Source organism: Dendropsophus ebraccatus, chromosome 15 (assembly GCF_027789765.1).
Source record: "Dendropsophus ebraccatus isolate aDenEbr1 chromosome 15, aDenEbr1.pat, whole genome shotgun sequence".
NCBI lineage: Eukaryota > Metazoa > Chordata > Amphibia > Anura > Hylidae > Dendropsophus > Dendropsophus ebraccatus.
Window position 1 is genome coordinate 23369067 of NC_091468.1, and position 24334 is coordinate 23393400.

General features: G+C 41.6%; 1 protein-coding gene across 2 annotated transcripts in view; it reads right to left on the bottom strand.

The window, feature by feature from the left end:
• ITPKB (inositol-trisphosphate 3-kinase B) overlaps positions 1-24334 on the bottom strand; it is a 74562-nt gene that overhangs the window by 35942 nt on the left and 14286 nt on the right. The window lies entirely within an intron of this gene.

Genomic DNA, 24334 nt, shown 5'->3' on the forward strand with positions numbered 1-24334 from the left:
CTCCTGAGAGGACGTCCTCCCTCCTGAGGGGTATAGCGCTGCATGCTAGCGATAGTTGGTGCCATAGAAAATACAATAAGTCTCTTGGTTCCTGACAAAGGTCCTGGCCTGGGCCAGACCCTGGCTTCACTGCAGCAGGAACTGCTCTCTGTGTCTTTCTTCACTGACTAAAGAAGAAGAACTACCCTCGCACCAGGAACTAGCTCTTTTATATAGGGTTACCTTAGCTAGTGTAGGATTGGTGGGTCTGTGTGTGCAGAAAAGAGAATAGAGACGACAGGGTAGAAAAAAAGAAGCAAAAAGACCTGCACCTGTGACAGGAGAAAACATGACGTGTGACAAAAAACAGTTAACCCATTGCTTTCTTCAGCTGTGCTCAATACAAACAAGAAATACAACAATGACACCTAATGGGGAAAAACAAACAATACACGTATCCTTCATCCCCTTTGTGAGAACCTGAGTAAGTTACTTTGCCCAGGTGCAAAGGAAACTTAGTGGCACACCTGTGCTGGGATACTACATATCTATCTATCTATCTATCTATCTATCTATCTATCTATCTATCTGTCTGTCTGTCTGTCTGTCTGTCTATCTATCTATTTATCTATCTATCTATCTCATAACTGTTTATCTGTCTATCTATCCTTCCCCCTTTTTGTAGTGCTACCGCTAAAAACGAAGGGACTTAATAAACAGACTTATCTATGTTTTTATAAGATTTTATTTTCCTTTGTTCTTAAAATGGAATTATCCGCTGAAGCTGAGTGGAAATACTGCAGTGTTCTGTATGTCCTGGACTGTCAGGTCATGGGAAGATGGCTGCAGGTAGCGTGAAGCCCTGTATACTTTCCACACAAGTAATACAGAGGTCACTGGGGTGTTCTGCTCATCTTCTTCTGCTCTCTGCACTAACTACTGCACACAGCATATAACATGCTTGCTACATTTTCCTAAAAGAGTCAATAGAGACAGCTCCACTCCTTTCTCTCCCTGCAATGACTGCTGTACATGTCATAGAGCATGACCACTACACACTCCTATAGTATTCTCAATAGGGACAGCTCTTCTCCTTCTGCCACCGCTAACTATTGCACACAACATAGGGCATACTTAGTAGCGGATTATAATAGGTCCTTTTCGGGCGGTAGCCGGGGGCCCTGAGCTCCTGGGGGGCTCATGGGCACCCAAACAGACTTATTCTTTCAGTGAAGTATTGTCCCTGGCTACAGTTCTGCCATGATTTTCAAAAAATGGATGTTTCTTACCACAATTTTGAGCAGATCAGGGCACCATGACATTATCTATCCTGTACTACGAACACTACGCTAGTGCTACCATATGTACAGTAGGGTCGAGGGGGGGCCCAGACTTGGTGAACAGCCCGGGGCCTATGGTAAGGTTAATCCGCCCCTGGGCATACTTACTACTTTACTTCTGCAGTCGTCAATGGGGACAACTCTCAATTTCCCTCTGACTACTACATAGGAGAGAGCATGCTCACTACACTCTCCTACAGAGGTCAATAAGTAATCTTCTTACATATGTTATCACAGTCAGATACCTGCTCTAAACCAAATCTCTTTTTGTCCCTGTGTCTTAAGTGGTGAGTGACTATGTCACATCATTGTTGGGAATAAAAGCCAGAAACAAACATTTATAGATAAATTTCTTGATAAATCTAACTTTCTATATTCTTGATATTTAAAAAATTTTTTTTGCTTTCATTTATTTTATTCTTTATGTAATTTTTTTCTATTTTCGAGGGGCCGGGTAATTTATTTTTACTATGAACAATGTGTCCTGGTAATGAGAAGATTAAAAGATTAGAGTGAAAAAAAAAAAAAAAGCTAACATAAAATGTTTATCACCACAATAGCAGGCAAAACACTTTACGCCCACACTGTAAAAGTAAAAACAAAAATGTACAAATATGTGAAAAAAAGGAAGAGAACCTCACTTTAAAGAAACAGCAGTGATCAGACGTGCGAAGACGTGACTGGGAGGATTTTGGTCGAATGTTTTTTTTGTATCATATAAACATTAAAAAAAACTTGAAATAAAATTTTTACTACTACTTGACTTCTAATCTTCCATATGCTATAAATGTGGCCTCCTCTGCCTCCCTTATAGCTACATATAGTCAATAAATACAAGCTACAGCCGAGTATACACATTACTGAATTGAATTGTCTGTAGTTTTTAAATTTGCATAATTTATGCTGAAGTCAACAGTCCGACTCAAATTTGCATATCCCTACCCACAATTTCTTTGGGTTATTTTTCCGGATGTGTCTCCTGAATGCTTAGCGTCTACTCTGATATTGAAACAATTCCCAATAATGTTTTTTAAAGGAGATTTTTACACGTTTTTACACAAACAGCGCCACTTTTGTACACAGGCAGAGTCGGGTTTTGCAGTCCAGCTCCATTTATTTTAAAAAGGCTGAGATGTAATTTCAAGAACAAGCCATGGACTAAGGTGGCACTATTTTCCATGTCATACAATCCCTTTTAAGTTGTCCAAGACTGGGTAATTTTTGAACTACGGTAACTTTCAGAGGAAATGTTCAGGTTGGCGTACCGTGATCTGCAGTGGGTGCATCAGGTTCCTTAGTCCCATGCAATGTAGGTACCCTTCACCTGTCACGGGAAATGCTTCATTCCACAGCACAAACACACAGCACAAGCTCAGCACCACTAGTACAAGGACTATCTAGTGATTAGGGAACCTACAGGCCTCCAGCAATGATCATCTGTCATGTATCTGTTTACTGTGATGCCTGATGCTTAGGGGAAGTGGTTTCTGACCCCGAGGGGAAACACTCGTTTGAAACAGGAAAATGGAACCCTTAATTTTCCATTGTAGCGGTGCACACACAACCCGCCGATGAGCCAGCAGAGCACAGCCACACTGTTCATTGTGATTGTACTGTATATTAATGTACATAGGAGCAGTATTATAGTAGTTATATTCTTGTATATAGGAGCAGTATTATAGTAGTTATATTCTTGTATATAGGAGCAGTATTATAGTAGTTATATACTTGTACATAGGAGCAGTATTATAGTAGTTATATTCTTGTATATAGGAGCAGTATTATAGTAGTTATATTCCTGTATATAGGAGCAGTATTATAGTAGTTATATTCTTGTATATAGGAGCAGTATTATAGTAGTTATATACTTGTACATAGGAGCAGTATTATAGTAGTTATATTCTTGTATATAGGAGCAGTATTATAGTAGTTATATTCTTGTATATAGGAACAGTATTATAGTAGTTATATTCTTGTATATAGGAGCAGTATTATAGTAGTTATATTCTTGTATATAGGAGCAGTATTATAGTAGTTATATTCTTGTATATCGGGCCAGTATTATAGTAGTTATAGTCTTGAACATAGGAGCAGTATTATAGTAGTTATGGTTCAGGGAAGAAACAGAGTGCTGCACCTCACACCTATGGCTGATACTAGTGCCGCTAGGCTAAATAAAAAACACATCAGAATTTTGTGTATGAATTGATCAAGCCATACTGCCCCATGTACCTCGTGCCGGTATCTGATACACATGGGTCCCTATACTAAGTCCACACCGTGCCAGTCAGTGGCCACCAACCCCGCAGGCACGCACAGCCAGGGAACGGGGGCCATGGGACGGCCCTGCAACCCCCATGCCACAGCACCAGACCTGCGCGGTGGTACACGGGGCAATATGGCTTGATCAATTCATATACAGACACTCTGGTGTTGATTTTTAATATAGGCCTAGCAGCATTAGTATCAGCCATAGATGGGATGTGCAGCCGTTCCATTCTCTCCAGTTCGTGTTTTACAGTTCTCCCGCTCTGAACAGCTACCACTCCTTTATAAGACCCACATGACCAAAATTAGCAGGATATGCCTGTGCTCACATGTCTGGACCCTATGTCTTCCCCATTCTGTGAGAGCAGCAATGGTAAGTGTAATACCATATCCATACTTGTGTCGTTTGGGGGCAGCCTTCCCCGCCGTTGGTGCTGGCTGGGTTTTGGTGGGGCTTTTTGGGTCTGGTCCTGTGACATTGGGGTTGCAGGGCCGTTCCATGGCCTCCCTTCCCTGTACGTGCACGCTTTGCGGGGTTGGCGGTCGCTGACCGACACGGTGTGGAGTTAGCGTAGGGACCCGTGTGGACCAGAGGACCTGCGCGGTGGTACACGGGGCAATATGGCTTGATCAATTCATATACAGACACTCTGGTGTTGATTTTTAATATAGGCCTAGCGGCATTAGTATCAGCCATAGATGGGATGTGCAGCCGTTCCTTCTCTCCAGTTCGTGTATTATAGTAGTTATATTCTTGTATATAGGAGCAGTATTATAGTAGTTATATTCCTGTATATAGGAGCAGTATTATAGTAGTTATATTCTTGTATATAGTAGGCAGTATTATAGTAGTTATATTCTTATATATAGGAGCAGTATTATAGTAGTTATATTCTTGTATATAGGAGCAGTATTATAGTAGTTATATTCCTGTATATAGGAGCAGTATTATAGTAGTTATATTCTTGTACATAGGAGCAGTATTATAGTAGTTATATTCTTGTACATAGGAGCAGTATTATAGTAGTTATAGTCTTGTATATAGGATGTAGTATTATAGTAGTTATATTCTTGTATATAGGAGCAGTATTATAGTAGTTATATTCTTGTATATAGGAACAGTATTATAGTAATTATTTTTCTGTATATAGGAGGCACTTGTCCCTGGGATTGTGTTATATTTTCAATATAGTTGAAGGAAAAATCCCATATGCCCTACATTCCTGCTTGAACATTAAATATGACATTTGGGCTTTCATTGAATTTAGTGGGGGAACATTTGAAATATTTTGTACCAGCACACATTTGCCTCGTGCACGTTACGTCATGCCCAAAGTCATGTAGCTCTTTTTTTCTATGTGAAGCATTCGTGAATGAGAATCAACCTGGGGCTAAAAATAGTATTGCAAGAACTATTCTGATCTGTCGTGCAGGAGGCGTAAAATTAGCCATATGCAAATCAGCACCATTCACAATTTATTAAAGGAATAAAGTTAATACATAAGATGTTACAGTGAAAAGAGTTAGTAGCACTACTCTCAACCAAGTATTGGTGTGTGACAGTATAATACTTGTGGGACTGCTCCTCCCTCCCTGTCACATACAGCTCAGCACCTCTGCTGTGTCACATGATCCCACAGTGAAACTGAAAGCCCTATGACTTTTTTTTCAGTGAGTGCAGGGATTCTGAGCAGTTATAGTTAAACAGCCAGGTATATGGGGAACATAAGAATTTTTCTTTATCATTATATATTACATTTTCATGGTGTATTGTTAAATATACCATAGATTATATAATATCCTTATTATATAAATATATAAATAATATATATTAATGTTAAAAAAACGGAACGATAGACAGCTGATGTTAGCAGTAGAGTCCAAAACGTCAATTCAATGGGAAACCCCTTCAAGTTTAGTTAGAACAGGGAACTGAGCTTTTTATAGACACAGCTGAAAAGAAAATATTAAAAAATATGATGTTTTTATACTTATTCTTAGCCCATCCAATAATTCACACTGGTTATGTCATTGTATGCTGTAAAGTTTATTAACGAATATACTGTAGATTTCATTTCCTCACCATTTTTAAGTTCCTTGCTGGCAGTGAATATAAAATACTTATATATACCACAACTCTGACCAAAACTCATACAGGCCTAATACTTTTCACAGCTGTTGTATCCAGTCTTTAACCCCTTAAGGACCCAACAAATTTTTTGTTTTTTCACTTAATTTTTTTACTCCTCGTGTTTAAAAGGCCATTCCACTTTCTTTTTTTCACCAACAGACCCACATGAGGTCTTCCTTTTTGATACACCAATTCTACTTAAAAATATACAGCAAAACAAAAAAAGGTAAAACTGGCATGATATCTATGTTCCCCAAGTTAGTACAGTGTAACGCCTGGAGTCGTGGATCCACTGAACCGTCACTAGCGATGGCACTAACCGCACCAGGGAGCGGAGTCTAAGGGGCCGCTGGTTTTTACCAGAGCCCGCCGCAAGGCGGGATGGACTTGCTGCGGCAGGCAACCCCCAGGTCGCTACCCCTTGCTTGGATGCTAGTGACAGCAGGCGAGGCGTGGCAGGAGCAGTAGGCAGATGATAATGCAGGCAGAGGTCTGTAGGCGTAACCGCAGGTGGCAGACAGTGCGCAGGAACAATGGGTAAGCAGCGGACAGGGACTAGGGACCGGGACAGCGGACAGGGACTAGGAACAAGGACTGAGGTCAGGAACAACAGGGAGCTGGGCCAAATGCTATGGGAAGCATGTAGAGGCTCCAACACGAGGGACAGGGCATGCTGGGATTTATAGGGAGTGATTGGTGCAACTTCCAATTTGGGGGCGGACTGGCCCTTTAAATCTGAGACAGCCGACGCACGCGTGCCGGCCGGCACAGATGGAGACAGGAGCGGGGCGAGGTAAGGCGCCCTCCGGGGCCGAACAGGTAGCAGCGCCGGGTCCCTGCACATGAACCCCGGCGGCTGCATGGGGCGGAGAGAGGTCGTGACATACAGTTACAACTATAGGCTATTTGTATAGCTTTTATTTTATTTTACTACTTAAAAAAATTGATTAATTTGCTATTCTGATCCTTATAATTTATTTATTTCTTTTTTTATTTATTTGGGGGGGGGGGAATCTGTGGGGATATTTGAAGTGTCATCTTTTGTACTATGGTCTGTACTTTTTATCGAAACCTCACTTGCGTATATAAAATAAACTTTTTGATCACTTTTTTTTTCTAGAGAACATGTGACCAAAAATCTGCAATTGTGTTCCATGGCGGGTTTTTGAGCTTACACAATTTTCTGTGTGAGATCAGGAGTTAAATCATTTAATAGCCTGGGCGATTCCATATGCGGTGATAGTAAATATGCCTATAATTTTATTTTATTTTTAAAAAATGGAAAAGGGGGGTGATTCAAACTTTTAGGCCACCGCCACAAAATGTCTTTTTTTGTCCGTTTGATGACCGGTTTTTGGAATGTAATTAGCATAAAAAGGGCGCATTTTGGCACCAAAATGGTGGGCATCCAAAGAAAAGGCTGTCAAACAAACTATAAAAAGACATTGTGTGTTTGAGGCCTTAATATGCAAAGGTATGTTTATACATTTAAAACCTTTTTTGTAGTGCCCCTAGACTTCAATGAGCAATACCATGACTGCTCATAGAGATCATTGTAGTACATATGTACTGCATTGATCAATCAATCTTATCTTCACTCAATTGCTAAAGGCTGCTGAAGCAATCCCGGAGCCACGGCAGCCCGGGCGGCCTAGCAGAGAAGGCTTCCCATGATTGCAGGGAGCAGATCCCCCAGCATTACTAATGAGCGCATTTACAGGCCATTTAAATGCTGCTGTTAGTTTTGACAGTAGCCGCTAAATGGTTAATTAGCCAGCACAGCTGATCATGTATAAAGCTGGCACACGGCCTGAGAGTGCTCTATACACTGTCCTGTGTCATCAACAGGTTAAAATCGTCTGGGTATTAAAACAAGAAACATTGGAAGCTGCACAATTTTTCTGTATTACTAGTAGAGATGCCGAGATTTCTGGTTCGTACAAACCAGAAATCCGGCAGGTTCGCTCATCTCTAATTACTAGGTATAATGTATAATGACATACTACCTAGGATACGCAAGCTAGTTAAAGAAAAAGACTAACTTAATCAATCCATGCACCAAACCATTAAATTATCCAGAACCCAGACCAGGCACCAAAATTAAAGGGAATGTGTCACCTAGATTTTCTCTTACTGATTAGAGTCAGATCCAAGAACTTGTTCTATTATTCTAATCTGTTTCTATTTTCTGAGTGTAATTTTTTTATTTCACTTTTTGCACATTGTTATGGGGGCAGCCATCTTGCCTGAGCTGTTTTTAACAGTATTTAGTGACATTCTTTATGGCAAGACTCATGGACTCAAGACAACAATGCACAGAGTCCATAGAGTCAGGATAGTATTACACAGGCCGATGGGGGCCCAATAATACCTGTAAACGAGTACCAATCTGCCTATTACACAGCCCAATAATCGTTTAACAAGGGCTGCAGGGACATCGTTACTGATGTCCTTGCAGCCCTTGTTTAAACTGTATACGTTACCTGTCCAGGTGGCAGAGCTCCTCGTCCTCTGTGCTTCTCCCCGGGTCCGCGCGCTCCAGCTTCAGAGCGGCCTGTCTTAGCTGACAGGCCACTCAGGTTATCACTGGCTGTGGTGTTCCCGGCCTGTGATTGGCTGAGCAGCCTGCCAGCTGAGACAGGCCGCTCTGGAGCTGGAGCGCGCGGACCCGGGGAGAAGCTCAGAGGAAGAGGAGCCCTGCAGCCTGGATAGGTGACGTATTCCTCTTTGCATATCGTCAGCGTCAGCCGTGCACCGCTATTACACGCAGTGGAGCACGTTTAGCGTCCGGCGATTATAGTTCAGAACCTATATCAACGATCAGCTGTTGACAAAGATCATCGGCTGATCATTGTCTTTATTACACGGAACGATAATCGGCCAGATAGGGCCAATTCGGCCGATTATCATCCGTGTAATAGTACCCTCAGACCCCTAAATGAAATCAGATTGCCTGAAACCAAAATTGTAGTAATCAGACCCCAGACCAAACTCATATATAAATTAAACCATAGAACAGATCGCTTAAATTAAACAGACACCATATAGGACCCATTAAATTAAATCAGATCCCAACATTAATAACAAACCCTGAAGCAGAAATGAACATTGTCGGACTACAACTCCACAAATAATCTACAAAGTAATAGACACCAAAGAACAAACTCCACACCAGACCCCAATGAATCAGACCCAGACCTGACCTCAACTGCTAAGTAACACATATTTCGATTCTTTAATTATTATCTTTTTTATTATTTTATTATTATTATTATTATTATTATTATTATTATCTTTTATTTTATTACAATGGGCTCTCTTCCTTATATACTTATACTTTTATTCATTGTCCTCTGTTCTCGTACATTCACATTTTATTGTCTCTATTATTATGGTGACTTGGACATACACCCCCCATCCTCCGCCCTCGTGTCACACACAATGAGACCTGACTGGTGACACTCTCCATATGCGGCAGCACCCCGGCCAGTAATGATAATAATTGCCGCTGGCTGCGTCTCCTTGTGCCTTTCTATCGTCCAAAGTCGCGGCTGTGAATCGTCCGGCTGTCAGAAAAATATTCAACAGGAAAGAAGTCATCTCGGCGGCTCGCTCCACGCCACAGACACTCTTTTGTCTGGGGAGAACATAACGGATTTTTCTAACAAGGGATGTATAGGATGATGTAAAGCTCAGAGACAACGGGAAGGAAGTGAAGGAATTCAGAGGGATGACGCAGATCCGTTCAGGTGATCCGTCTCCCTCAAACAATGCGAAAATATTTAACGGAAGCATTACTATTTTTTACCTGAATTGTGTCCTCAGGGAATGAAAACTGAAAGGCTCAAGGATCTGAGCAAGACCCTATGTCAAAACTATGTAACATGTATAAGCATATGTATTCTTATGTATGAATAAATTGACAACTGGGCTTTACCATCAAATAAACTTACAACTGGGCGTCACCTTAAAATTAATTGACAGCTTAGTGTTACCATTACCCTTGTCTGTGTAAAGACTATGAAGGAAATCAGAAGTGGGGACTAGGTGACAACTCTGGTTGGAAGTGTAATGGTGGCCATATTGGCTGTCACCCAATTTACCTTTCTAGGCCTCAACTGTAGGTTGTCTCAAGGGTGATTCAGATAGGAACAGTATATTAGAGAATTTCAATATGAGAGATATGCTTGACATCATTGACTATACCGCGGCTTCCTGTAGGATATTCCGTGCCGTCGCTATGACACTGGCTTTCTGCAGAATTTGTACAGCGCTGGATCAACAGATGTAAAAAAAATACTGTTATTGAAAAATCTCATAAAAGTTTGGACTCCTGAGCAAACTACAAGTGTCAGAGTTTGAGTCGAGTTTCTTAGCCCTGAAGTCCTCATGAAAGGTCACAGCTTTCCATGGAGAAGCCTGTCACTGAGCACACAGCACTACGCATTTCACTATGTCAACAAGCCAGGCAGCATTACGTTACAAGGGATGCCCTGTGCAGGGACGGGTCAGTGTTATGCTGGCTCCTGTTCAGTGCTAGTACGCCAAAGCGCTCAGCTCAAGCCAAGAGAATATACCAGTCTATCTATCCATCCATCTATCCATCCATCTATGTATCCATCTTATCGTTCAAAGATTCGCTATCACGATCGTTCGCTAGCGATTTTTTATCGAACGATTCTGAGGTCATCACATTCACTGATTGCTGTTATGAACGATCATTTTGACGTCGTTATATGGTCGTTCCTCAGGACAGACCACACAACATGTTTTATCGGCGAACGTCTTATTACACGTACAAATATGCAAACAATAGGCGAACTACCAATGATAATTTTTCAACATGTTGAGAGACCAAAATGAACGAGTTTTCATTCGTCGTTTCATAGTTGGGTGTTATTACACGGACAGATAATCGTTCATTTTGATCATTTTAGCGCATTTTTAAATAATAGTCGTTCCGTGCAATAGGGCCTTAAGTATCTATCCATGCAAGTATCTATCTATCTATCTATCTATCTATCTATCTATCTATCTATTGTCTATCTATTGTCTATCTATCTATCTATCTATCTATCTAGCTATCTATTGTCTATCTATTGTCTATCTATCTATCTATCTATTGTCTATCTATCCATCTGTCTATCTATCTATTGTCTATCTATCATAATTAAGTTTAAATTAATTAATGATGTAATATACCCATGTGATCAATACTACTAGTCCTGCGTTTTGCGCAAAAGGTGTGTTCCGTAGTCCATGGCCGAATGAGAAACATATAATGACAATTTTGTTTGTATGTGAGTCTGATACTTTATATATTAACATTGTCACTATATAAATCACTGGGGTTTATGAGATTAACCCCTGCTGATCAAAATGTAACTGTTAACCCTTAATGATGGATACTACACGATACTGTGCCGTAATATGTTTGTAATCTCTATGGTATCGTATCGGTAAAATGCAGATCACCCGGCCAAGCTCTCTCCAGACACTGAACATGCAGGGAATGCTGGGAGGTTTTAGTTTTATCCTTGTTTAGGCAAACTGTAATTGCAAGAAGCAGCCAGAAGTTAGGAAATAAAAGCTGCAAACAGTATCTATATATAGATAGATAGTATATATAAAATACAGAGGAGAGGAAAACATACAAATAATTAAAAAACCTGCATAATACTGCCATAGGGGTCCTATATAATACCACTGATCTATACATTCTATTAAATAATTTTTAAAAAGCTGTATATTTTAATCTAATACTGCCTTATGGGTCTTACATGATACAGCACTATATATTCCACATACTACTGCCATATGGGTCCTATATAATTCTATCATTTAGTTGCCACATAATATTGCCATAAAGGTCACATGTAATAGTGCCACACAGGTCATATATACTACTGCCATATAGGTCATATGTAATTAGTTCATATATAGTTTTAGTCATATATAATACTACCACATAAGTCTTATATAATAGTGCCTTATAGGTCCCATATAATACTGCTCTATTGGTCATATATATAACTGTGCCTTATAGATTTTTTCAACCTTGCCATATACCATGTAGGCCCTATATTATACTACTGTATAGGTCAAACACAATAGTGCACTCACCGGCCACTTTATTAGGTACACCATGCTAGTAACGGGTTGGACCCCCTTTTGCCTTCAGAACTGCCTCAATTCTTGGTGGCATAGATACAACAAGGTGCTGGAAGCATTCCTCAGAGATTTTGGTCCATATTGACATGATGGCATCACACAGTTGCCGCAGATTTGTCGGCTGCACATCCATGATGCCAATCTCCCGTTCCACCACATCCCAAAGATGCTCTATTGGATTGAGATCTGGTGACTGTGGAGGCCATTTGAGTACAGTGAACTCATTGTCATGTTCAAGAAACCAGTCTGAGATGATTTTAGCTTTATGACATGGCGCATTATCCTGCTGAAAGTAGCCATCAGATGTTGGGTACATTGTGGTCATAAAGGGATGGACATGGTCAGCAACAATACTCAGGTAGGCTGTGGCGTTGCAACGATGCTCAATTGGTACCAAGGGGCCCAAAGAGTGTCAAGAAAATATTCCCCACACCATGACACCACCACCACCAGCCTGAACCGTTGATACAAGGCAGGATGGATCCATGCTTTCATGTTGTTGACGCCAAATTCTGACCCTACCATCCGAATGTCGCAGCAGAAATCGAGACTCATCAGACCAGGCAACGTTTTTCCAATCTTCTACTGTCCAATTTCGATGAGCTTGTGCAAATTGTAGCCTCAGTTTCCTGTTCTTAGCTGAAAGGAGTGGCACCCGGTGTGGTCTTCTGCTGCTGTAGCCCATCTGCCTCAAAGTTGGACGTACTGTGCGTTCAGAGATGCTCTTCTGCCTACCTTGGTTGTAACGGTTGGCTATTTGAGTCACTGTTGCCTTTCTATCAGCTCGAACCAGTCTGCCCATTCTCCTCTGACCTCTGAAATACTCAGACCAGCCCTTCTGGCACCAACAACCATGCCACGTTCAAAGGCACTCAAATCACTTTTCTTCCCCATACTGATGCTCGGTTTGAACTGCAGGAGATTGTCTTGACCATGTCTACATGCCTAAATGCACTGAGTTGCCGCCATGTGATTGGCTGATTAGAAATTAAGTGGTAACGTGCAGTTGGACAGGTGTACCTAATAAAGTGGCCGGTGAGTGTATATATATATCTATATATCTATATATATATATATACACACACACACACACACACATATATATATATATATATATATATATATATATACTGTATATATTACTGCAATATAAGACCCGCAGCTTCATTTTCTAGATAGGGGACAAGTAAGAAATTGAGGGGGTCAAGTGGATAGGGGACAAGTTAGTTTTTCTTGGAATACCCCTTTAAGGCCCTATTACATACATAGATTTACCTGATAGATTCTTGAAGCCAAAGCCAGGAATGGATTTAAAAAGAGGAGAAATCTCAGTCTTTCCTTTGTGACCTGTACCTGTTTATAGTCTGTTTCTGGCTATGGCTTTAATGATCTGTCAGATATCTGTGTGTGTAATAGGGCCTTAACACATTAGGCAGCCGTATACAGCTGGTTTTTGCACACTTCTTCAGGAGGCTCTAGGCATCAGCCTAGTTTGCCAACCCCTATATCCATGTGGCTAGTAGTTCAGTGTCTCAGTTGCAGTAATGTAGACAATTTATAGGATTTCTAGTCGAGCGATCCCCTGATTTCCCACCATGACCCCACTGCAGTCAGCACTAATGTGTCAGGACAGGCTGATGTTCTACTTCTGCAGTTGTTCCGCTCCCCTCCCCCATCGCTCATAAACCTTTGAGACAGCTTCAACTTTATTTTCCATTATAGAGCAGGAAATTCTATGAGGTCGCCTTTTGCTTTTTTTTTGGTTTTTCATATGAAAGTCCCCAAAATGCAGAAAAAGAAACTGCAACAAAACATAAGCTTTCCGGGTCACACCGGCCTTAGAGGGGTTGTCTGAAATTAAGGAAAATATGGTCGCTCTTTTCCAGAAACAGCGCCACTCTTATCTGTGGGTTTGGTGTTGCAGCTCAATTACAATCACTTGTGTGTAGCTATGCTGCAATACCAAACCATCCTCTAGGGTGGCGCTCTTTCTATGTATGGAAGCTTTTGGGGGGGTCAGTTTTACATGACACATGTATTATTGCATCCTCATAATGTGATTTAAAATATCTAAACCTAGTGTGCTATAATAAAGGCTACAAAATGGCTTCTGCAGGGACATGCAGCAGCTGGACGTGGACTGAATAGCTGATGTGTCTGAAACGAGGTCAGTGACATAATCTCGGCCGTACACATTGGTGGCCAACGTGCCAAGAATGGCGTCTGGCAGCTGCAAGGCCTGGGAATCTCGCTCTACCTGGCAGGGGACACTGCACCACAAAGGGCCCTATTTTCTGGATCTCCTCAAAGTTTGAAGAAAAAAAAAACATGTCATTGTCCTGCTGAATGGAACCTATCCCTTATAACCGCAGCGGAAAATCTCTACGAGCAGAAATGTAAATAAGTTCATTTGGTCGCCATGCGAGACTGACGGCTGTGGCCCTGTTGACTCTTCGGTCAAGGAGTGGTGCTCATCTGTAATGGTGCACGGGATTGTATACTTCTACAACTGCTGCGGGACTACAACTCATATTCTCTCAAATGCTTAAAAGGTGGGGTTCCAAACTTAAAGGGATTGTCCAGAGTAGAAAACCTCATTACTAAACACCCTATTAGGTACATCTGAGTAAATACAGATGGGGGCTCTCCTCACCCCTGTTCAGAATCCTCATCTCTTGGTCAGAATGTACAGTAAGAACAAGGAGTGTCTGTCTGTCTCTCTCTCTCTGTCTGGAGGACCTTACCTGTCCTGGGTTACACAGACTACCCAATGATATGTATTGACACTGTGCAATACTTTATTTACCCTGTGGTGGTGCTGCAGAGAAATTGAGCTATTTACTACCAGGTTTCCCCACAGATTGCAGCTGATCGATTGGATTCCAGCAGAAGGACAGTGTCAAAGCTTTGTGCCAAAGGCCAAGCAAGTAGGGATTGGAGACCGTGAAAAATCCCTTTAAAGGGAATTTGTCAGCTCTATACTATGGTCTGAGCTCAAGATTTATAAATGATGTACAAGGTTTAGAGCTGGAAGCACATCAATTATGGAGGGGTGGGGGAGGGAGGAGGCATGCATGCTGCAGCTTAGTACTGCCTCCTTGACCCTTGAGCCACATGCATGATACAGACATGACAGATTCTCTTTAAAGCATATTCTACACCAAAACTCAATCCTTAGCAGTTTATTAAAATTTTCAAGATCACTGCTTACTGTAAGTGAATTGGAACATTCTTGGTTTTATCCGATGGCTGAAACCCCTATACAGAGCTGAGAGCGTGCTACAATAGTTACATAGTTTTACCATACAGTGTCTTGCCTCCAGGGCCTCCAGTCATCAGCTGTTCTCTGCAGAGAAACCTTGCAGCAACTATTCAGCTGCCTCTACAGCACCCCCCTAGGAGACATTAGGTATTACACCTGAAACATTTGATGATGAATTGTATATGTGACCCAGAGGCTGAAGTACAATATGTGTGGTAAACTGGTGTAATCAGCTGGGGAGTCCAGCAGTGCGTGTTCAGTTTTACAGCAGCGCCACCAAAGGGGAACTGGAGTATTGCATACATCTCATTGAAATCAATTTGCTTTCTACCTAATAATGCTCAAATATATCAAGTCCTCCAGAGTAAGATGTACTCTGATTAATAAACGATGTCATGAATTGAGGCCGCTAATATAAAATCAGAATTTCCTAATAGTTTAAGAAATGGGTTTTCCCCTTTAAGAGCTTACAGTGTGAGTATAATTTGGGGGGGGGGGGGGGACATAAAGTGACCCACCAGTGGTAAATGCACAGGATCTTGGTCCCAGATTTCAAGTCCATAACAAATACATTTAGAGGCATTTCAAAAATTATCTTTATGCTGCACAGATACAAATGCAGTTGGTAAAAAAGTTAACCCCCCATCACTTGCTGAAGCGTGCAAATCCCCACTGTGCATCGATAGGATCCTGCATCTGTGTTACACTAAAGTTTCTGCAAAGCTGGTAACCACATGCAACGTGAAGTTTCCACTCCATAGTAAGTGTGCCTCGCCCACGCCCTGCCCACCAAACACAGGCGGCTATGTTATAGTATGACATAACATGGCACAGTATACAGCCAGACACACACTTGTTTAACCCTTTCTATAGACCTAGGGTCTATAACACCCAGTGCCCTTACCTCACATCAGTTATATGGTAGATGTCAGAAATCATACTCTGCAACACATGTAAAATCAGAATACAATTTACCATGTAATACTTCATTTCTCCTGTGGGGGCGCTGCAGGGGAGTTAAACAGTTGCTAATAGGTTTTGCTACCAATCACGGACTATAGCTGGAGGTCCCAGCAGCAAGATACAGTATGATTAACTTATAGCTGGGGGTTATAGTGGACATTCTCTATAAGAAGCTGTTTTATTTGTGCACAGAGTTAAAACTATGAGGGTGTTTTAAGGATTTTTTTTTCTCCTTCCTATAAACCAGATTTGCTTTCTAGTGTTTCAGGTATGATCCTGTGCTGGCAATCTCTGATACCTGAACAAAATTTGTGTATGCAAATAAGCGAAGCAGAACGTGACTTCCAGCGGCCATCTTTATTTGTATACTTTATTGTAAGTGTAAATTACAGTCCCTCAGAGTCATGCCAGTTCACTGTGTTTGGCTTCAGGAGTTTGCACAGGGTGACTGTAGTTACAATTTTAGGCTATGTGCAAACACAGTAAGAGACCGGCCGTTCCGTAACCCGTCCGGTAACATATATTCTCGTAATAATCACGGACGTTGTACAACGGGCGTGGGTTTACGAAAATATACGTTGTGTGAACATAGCCTAAGGGTGTTTCCCAAATTTATGTTGGCCTTAGGGCCAGCGTCAGCACGGGGCTTGCTGGGGCAAGTGTGGGGGCCCACAACGCCTCTAAGGGCCCAGAGAAGGAGAGGGGCTCGGTGTTCTAATGTTCAGCTCACTCACTGTAGTGCAGGGTGATTGGGCCGAACATCAGAAGACACGGGAGATGGAGCAGGACCTGCACAGAGAGAGAAAAGGGTGAAGGACCTGATCACATGACTTGAAGAATGTGTGGAGATCAGCCCCTCAGGGAGGAAGAGGGAGAAGACTGAGCTGTATGTGCTGTGTGTTAGTGTCTGAGTGTCAATCAGTCAGTGTCTGTGTCAGTCAGTGTTAGCCAGTCAGTCAGTGTCAGTTAGTGTCTGTGTTAATAATGTGTGATTGTGTATGTTAGAGGTGTCTCAAGTGATTGTGCATAGTGTGTGGATGATGCATAGTAGATGGGTGAGGGGCTCGCTGAGGCTCTGTCACCCGAGGGCCCACAAAAACCTGGAGCCAGCCCTGGTTGCCCTGTTGCATTTACATAGAAAACCAAAGACACTTCACATATAGCTTTTTTTGCCTACAACTCCTACACGAATCTATGTGTTACCATGGTAACAGACTACAAATAAACCCTGTATAGTCTGATACTGTAGTCATACTCCCTTTTATGTGACCTCTTCTTTTTGGTAAGTAATGTGTGTTTATCCTAAAAATACCATAATACATATGGCGGTACATTTGGCACTATATAGTATACACTATATTGTACAGTGCCAGGTACGTTACAGTGTATAGTGTATTATATAACAATAATAAAACTTTTTGATAAAAATGTGCGCCTTTCACCTAACAAAACCTTGAATAACCCCCTTTAAAATGGCTGCTCGATATGGAAAATTTTAAGGAAAATTATAGAGAAACTGACGGTTCTATGAGGTGATTTATTCCTCCCCTATTGTTCTCAATTCTACCAATCCAACAATCGACTGGAAAATATTTCCCAGCTTCTACCAGCGCGGTTAATAAATCTGCCGGGATAAGATTTGCAGGGCCGGAAAGTACCATAATATTTCGGGCATATCTTGTACTTTTCATCAAAAGACAGCGTAGTGCAAAAAGCGATATGGAAAAGCAGGCGCTCCGACTTGTAGGTCCATTAATAGGAACAGACTGGGCAGATGGTGTGAAGATTGTGGCGTACACACCTATCATAGGAGTATGAAAACAAGAGCGCTACACAACACGGCCAGGAACCTCCACTAATATCTCCATGAAAGGAAATACTCATTTTGAGTACAATCTGGAAATGTGAGCTGTCTGAAATCGACTTAAAGGGCAACTCCACTAAGTATATGTTTATACATAGACAGGATCAGAATTCATGATTGTGTATAGTGTTTTATAGGTTTTATATGTAATTTTTTGGGTGCTGAAATTTGCGACCCTAATGCTTTGCAGGCAAGGACAGGATTCAAACCTGCCCTGGAGTGGATGTGTCCTTCGGTGACAACTACTGTTATCTTACAGCCATATCATATCCCTTTCTGGAGTTTTTCTTTGATGTCGTAGGATGAATGTCCTTTTTTTAGAGAGTATTTCGCTGAATTGTTTACAGGGTGTCTGACAGTAGCTTTCTCCTCTCTGCCTATATCAGTTAATACAGTACGTGCACACTCAGCCAAACTGAGCATGCATGTAACTGGATGGACTACGAGATAGCCAAGTCATATCTATGTATCATAGCTATGTAATGAGACAAGACTCAATGGCTGCCATATTGGTTTTCACCAAGCTTTCCCAGGTATAGATAAAACAGCTAGAATTTATAAGAACTTGCAAGAAGAAAGGCTTGTACTGGATGAAGAGCACATGTGGACTGTAAATCATACATAACAAAGAGCCGCTTCCCCTCAGAGACCCCGCTTCCTGTGACATGCATTGCTGGCCCATTACAGCGACATTCCACACTCCAATATGCATTGAAGTATATTTTCTTTACCCCCAGCATGCGTTTCCTATGGACAGACGTATAGAGGATCAGGCAGAAATAGCTATTTTGTTTTTTCTGGAATTGGTCCCGCAGCTGCTGTGCTATTTTTATCCCTCCGCTCGATACGTGTTCCATAAAGAGTGAATTCTGCCACAATGGCAACCGTGCCGCGCACCCTCCCTGTCCAATGGATGGTTTTTATACTGCACTGTGGTCCGCTGATTCCCACAGATTATATAAAAAGTACAAGAGGGTAGACAGCTGTGAACAGGATTTATAGGCTGCAGCTGGTATAATAGACCTGCTGCGGTATGGATGTGGTAGCACTACAGGATTCAGGATGCCCTGCTAGCTAAAAGGTAGCATGCTGCAAATTTTACTTCCACACAAACTGCTTCACATTGGATGGTGACTTCTACTGCACACTGTCATACAGTACATAACTATACCATATTGTACATAAATATTACCGCCATATTAGGTAGTGGCCCAATAAGCGTGCCAGAATTTTGCAACAGAGGTCCACCATAGCGATATACAGCTCATATAACATAAAGAGTCTCTGTTGCAATTCCACTTAATAGCGCCATATAATGCTCAAATATTACCAACATACAATAACTAAATAACAGGTATACATCCAAGCTAATCTAATGTACTTGACTGGTGACATACTGCGCAAATAACAAACTTTAAAGTGTCTAAGTTACATTGCTGCTTAATAGCGCCATATAGTGCCCAAATAATACCAACATACAATACATACAAGCTAATCAAATGTATGGTACTAGTGATGTACTGCGTAAATGATAAACTTGAAAGTGTCTAAGTTACAGTGCCACTTAATAGCGCCATATAATGCCTAAATAATACCAACATACAATGCCCAAACAGCTTCATCCATAAGGTAATCCAGTCGCAGTCCTATCGTAAGATTCTCCTTGTTGCCCATAGCAACCAATTACAGCTCAGCTTTCATCTCTCACATCACTCTGGTAAAATGAAAGCTGAGCTGAGATTGGTTGAACAGAGAAGACACTGAGCTTTGTGGGGAATCAGAGGTGTCTTCACTTTGACATGGTGGAAAATCCCTTGAAGTACTGGTCGTCTTACAGCGATGACTGGAACCATGTGTTCAGCACCCGACAAGGGAAACATCTGTGCGGCATTTGCATTTTTCTGTGATTGCTCGTGTATCCTCAGGGCACGTCCATCCATGAGCCAAACACATACCGGGAGATGGAACCCATCCACATAGATCAACCCCCGTCTGTAAGCATGTGGGGATTCAGAGAATTAGATTGTAAGCTCTTCTGATGCAGATTTCAGCATGAATGAGCACACTGTGTATACACGCTGCAGTATATGTTATACATCAGGTGATATAATGTATATTATGTATATAACTCATATGATCGGAAATGCAGAGGGATTGGTCGGGGGTCGGTATATAATGACATTCAGACAGGGCTTAACTACGGTCTGGGGTCCTCTGGACAAAACAAACATCTTCCTAATAATAGTGTGATTCCATATCCATATAATATAGCCATGCCAAATTGTGCCCATATAACATAGCCATGCTGTGTCCATGTAACAGAAGCAGTAAAAAAAAAACTATACTCCATACTCCAATACAGCTATACTACACTATTCCCATATAACACAGCCATACAGTGCACATATGACAGTACATTACAGTATATAAACTGAGCACTATACAGTGTCCATATAACATGGCCATACTGTGCCCATATATCATAGCCATATAGTGCCCATATAACATAGCCATTCTATGTCTATGTAACATAGCCATACCGTGCTCATATAACATAGCCATATAGTGCCCATATAACATAGGCATACTATGTCTATTTAACATAGCCATACCATGCCCATATAACACAGCCATATAGTGCCCATATAACATAGCCATACTATGTCTATGTAACATAGCCATACCGTGCCCATATAACACAGCCATATAGTGCCCGTATAACATAGGCATACTATGTCTATTTAACATAGCCATACCGTGCCCATATAACACAGCCATATAGTGCCTATATAACATAGCCATACTATGTCTATGTAACATAGCCATACCGTGCCCATATAACACAGCCATATAGTGCCCGTATAACATAGCCATACTATGTCTATGTAACATAGCCATACCGTGCCCATATAACATAGCCATATAGTGCCCATATAACATAGCCATACTATGTGTATGTAACATAGCCATACCGTGCCCATATAACATAGCCATATAGTGCCCATATAACATAGCCATACTATGTCCATGTAACATAGCCATACCGTGCCCATATAAGACAGCCATATTGTGCCCATATAACATAGCTACACTGTGGCCATGTAACTTAGCCATACCGTGCTCATATAACAAAACCAATAAGAAAACTATACACCATAAAGTGCTCATATAACAGAACCATTATGAAAAGTATATACCATAGGGTGCCCATATAACATACCTATACAATGCCTAAACTACACTCACCGGCCACTTTATTAGGTACACCTGTCCAACTGCACGTTACCACTTAATTTCTAATCAGCCAATCACATGGCGGCAACTCAGTGCATTTAGGCATGTAGACATGGTCAAGATAATCTCCTGCAGTTCAAACCGAGCATCAGTATGGGGAAGAAAGGTGATTTGAGTGCCTTTGAACGTGGCATGGTTGTTGGTGCCAGAAGGGCTGGTCTGAGTATTTCAGAAACTGCTGATCTACTGGGATTTTCACGCACAACCATCTCTAGGGTTTACAGAGAATGGTCCGAAAAAGAAAAAACATCCAGTGAGCGGCAGTTCTGTGGGCGGAAATGCCTTGTTGATGCCAGAGGTCAGAGGAGAATGGGCAGACTGGTTCGAGCTGATAGAAAGGCAACAGTGACTCAAATAGCCAACCGTTACAACCAAGGTAGGCAGAAGAGCATCTTTGAACGCACAGTACCTCGAACTTTGAGGCAGATGGGCTACAGCAGCAGAAGACCACCCGTTACTAGCATGGTGTACCTAATAAAGTGGCCGGTGAGTGTATATGCCATACTATGTCTATACACCAAATCGATAAAATTTAGCCATACAACAAAAAATACCAGACTTTTCTAGTACATAAACTATACACCATACTGGGCCGAAAGGATTCTATCGTACTGTACCCATATAACAAAGCCATACAATGCCCAAATACAAAAACTTCAAGTTGTCTAAGCTAAATGCCATACTGTGTCCCTATAGCTCTGCCATATCATGTGCTACAGTTATACAGTGCTGAAACTATATACCATATACTGTTCCAATAACATAGTTCCAGTAACAAAGCCTTACAATGCTCAAATACGCCATAATCTTTTCCAATAGTATCACTATATAACTGCTAAATTATCAAAACAATACAATGCAAAAACTGTACACTACACAGTACAGCTATACTATGCCCATATAACACAAGTATACTGTGCCCATATAACACAAGTATACTGTGGCCATATAACAGAGAAACAGATCGCTGATCTTAGGGAGACCAGCCAAACGATAACACTGCCGGCTGCCGGTTAAAGCGCTCAATGCAGTGTAATCTTAGGTGCATTGCTCCCTGGGAAACATGAATATGCACAAGAAGAGCCCATGGAGCCTATTTAAGAGTCTCGAAACACAGGACTAGCCAGATATCCCTCCAGGAAGGACCCAGCCAAGGGGTGGCTCCTGTAGGGAAACCACCAAAACCACCATATTAAGTGGCCCCATAAGTCAATGTAATGACAAGGGAAAAACCAAGGCTAGCTATCCATCCACATACAGCTGTTTTGGGGTGTTGCCCCTCATCAGTGTGGAGCAGGATTCTGAATAAGTGGGAGCAATGCCTAGTAGAGCCATAAGAGAGACAGATCGCTGATCTCAGGGAGACCAGCCAAACAACAACACTGCCGGCTGCCGGGTAAAGCGCTCAATGCAGTGAAATCCTAGGTGCATTGCTCCCTGGGAAACATGAATATGAAAATATGCATATAACACAAGCATACTGTGCCAATATAACATAAGCATAAATATAACACAAGCATACTATACCCATATAACACAAGAATACTATGCCAATATAACACAAGCATACTGTGCCCATATAACACAAGCATACTGTGCCCATATAACACAAGCATACTGTGCCCACTTACCACAAGCATACTGTGCCCATATAACACAAGCATACTGTGCCCATATACCACAAGCATACTGTGCCCATATACCACAAGCATACTGTGCCCATATAACACAAGCATACTGTGCCCACATACCACAAGCATAATGTGCCCATATACCACAAGCATACTGTGCCCATATAACACAAGCATACTGTGCCCATATACCACAAGCATACTGGGCCCATAAAATACAAGCATACTGGGCCCATATAATACAAGCATACTGTGCCCATATAACACAAGCGTACTATGCCAATATAACACAAGCATACTGTGCCCATATACCACAAGCATACTGTGCCCATATACCACAAGCATACTGGGCCCATAAAATACAAGCATACTGGGCCCATATAATACAAGCATACTGTGCCCATATAACACAAGCGTACTATGCCAATATAACACAAGCATACTGTGCCCATATACCACAAGCATACTGTGCCCATATACCACAAGCGTACTATGCCAATATAACACAAGCATACTGTGCCCATATAACACAAGCATACTGTGCCCATATAACACAAGCATACTGTGCCCATATAACACAAGCATACTGTGCCCATATACCACAAGCATACTGGACCCATAAAATACAAGCATACTGGGCCCATATAATACAAGCATACTGTGCCCATATAACACAAGCGTACTATGCCAATATAACACAAGCATACTGTGCCCATATAACACAAGCATACTGTGCCCATATAACACAAGCATACTGGGTTATACAACATTAAAATACCAGAACTATGGGATGCATAAACCATACACCATAACAGACAAACATAGCAGACATTCACTGCTATGAGATTTGCTTGGTCAGCGGTCGGTGACTGTTCACACTGAGATGGCATTTACTGCATATACGTCATATATCATACAGCCACGGTGGCGCACCACCACTGATCTGTTGTCACAAGTTACTATTTGACTACTTAATATAAACTTCTGCAAAGACGTCTTCTTTACAGGAAGGTGGTGTTTTCTGGGTGACGGTCCCCGGGTACTACGTGAAGTTCATGCAGCTGGGTGTGGTGGAACTAATGCAAGGGCTGAGAGCAGGAGGTTATGTCATATTTCCTCTGTGTTATTAAAGCACCTTTAAAAAATTTCTCAAAATCTAGAGACGTTTCTTCTAGGACGTTTCTGGCTGACACGGTGGTGGTTGTCACTCAGCTTTCTGCAGATCCTGAATGGCTAAATAAAATCTGCATATTATGTAAAATTATGTCCCTACCCCCACCTTCCTTCTGTATAAGCCTTTTTACAGTTACAATCATGAACCAGGAAGATCAGGATGGGCTCTCCAACTGTTGTACAACTCCAACTCCCATCATGCCCAGACAGCCAAAGGCAACAGCTGGAGAACCATAGTTTGGGGAACAGCTGATGGTT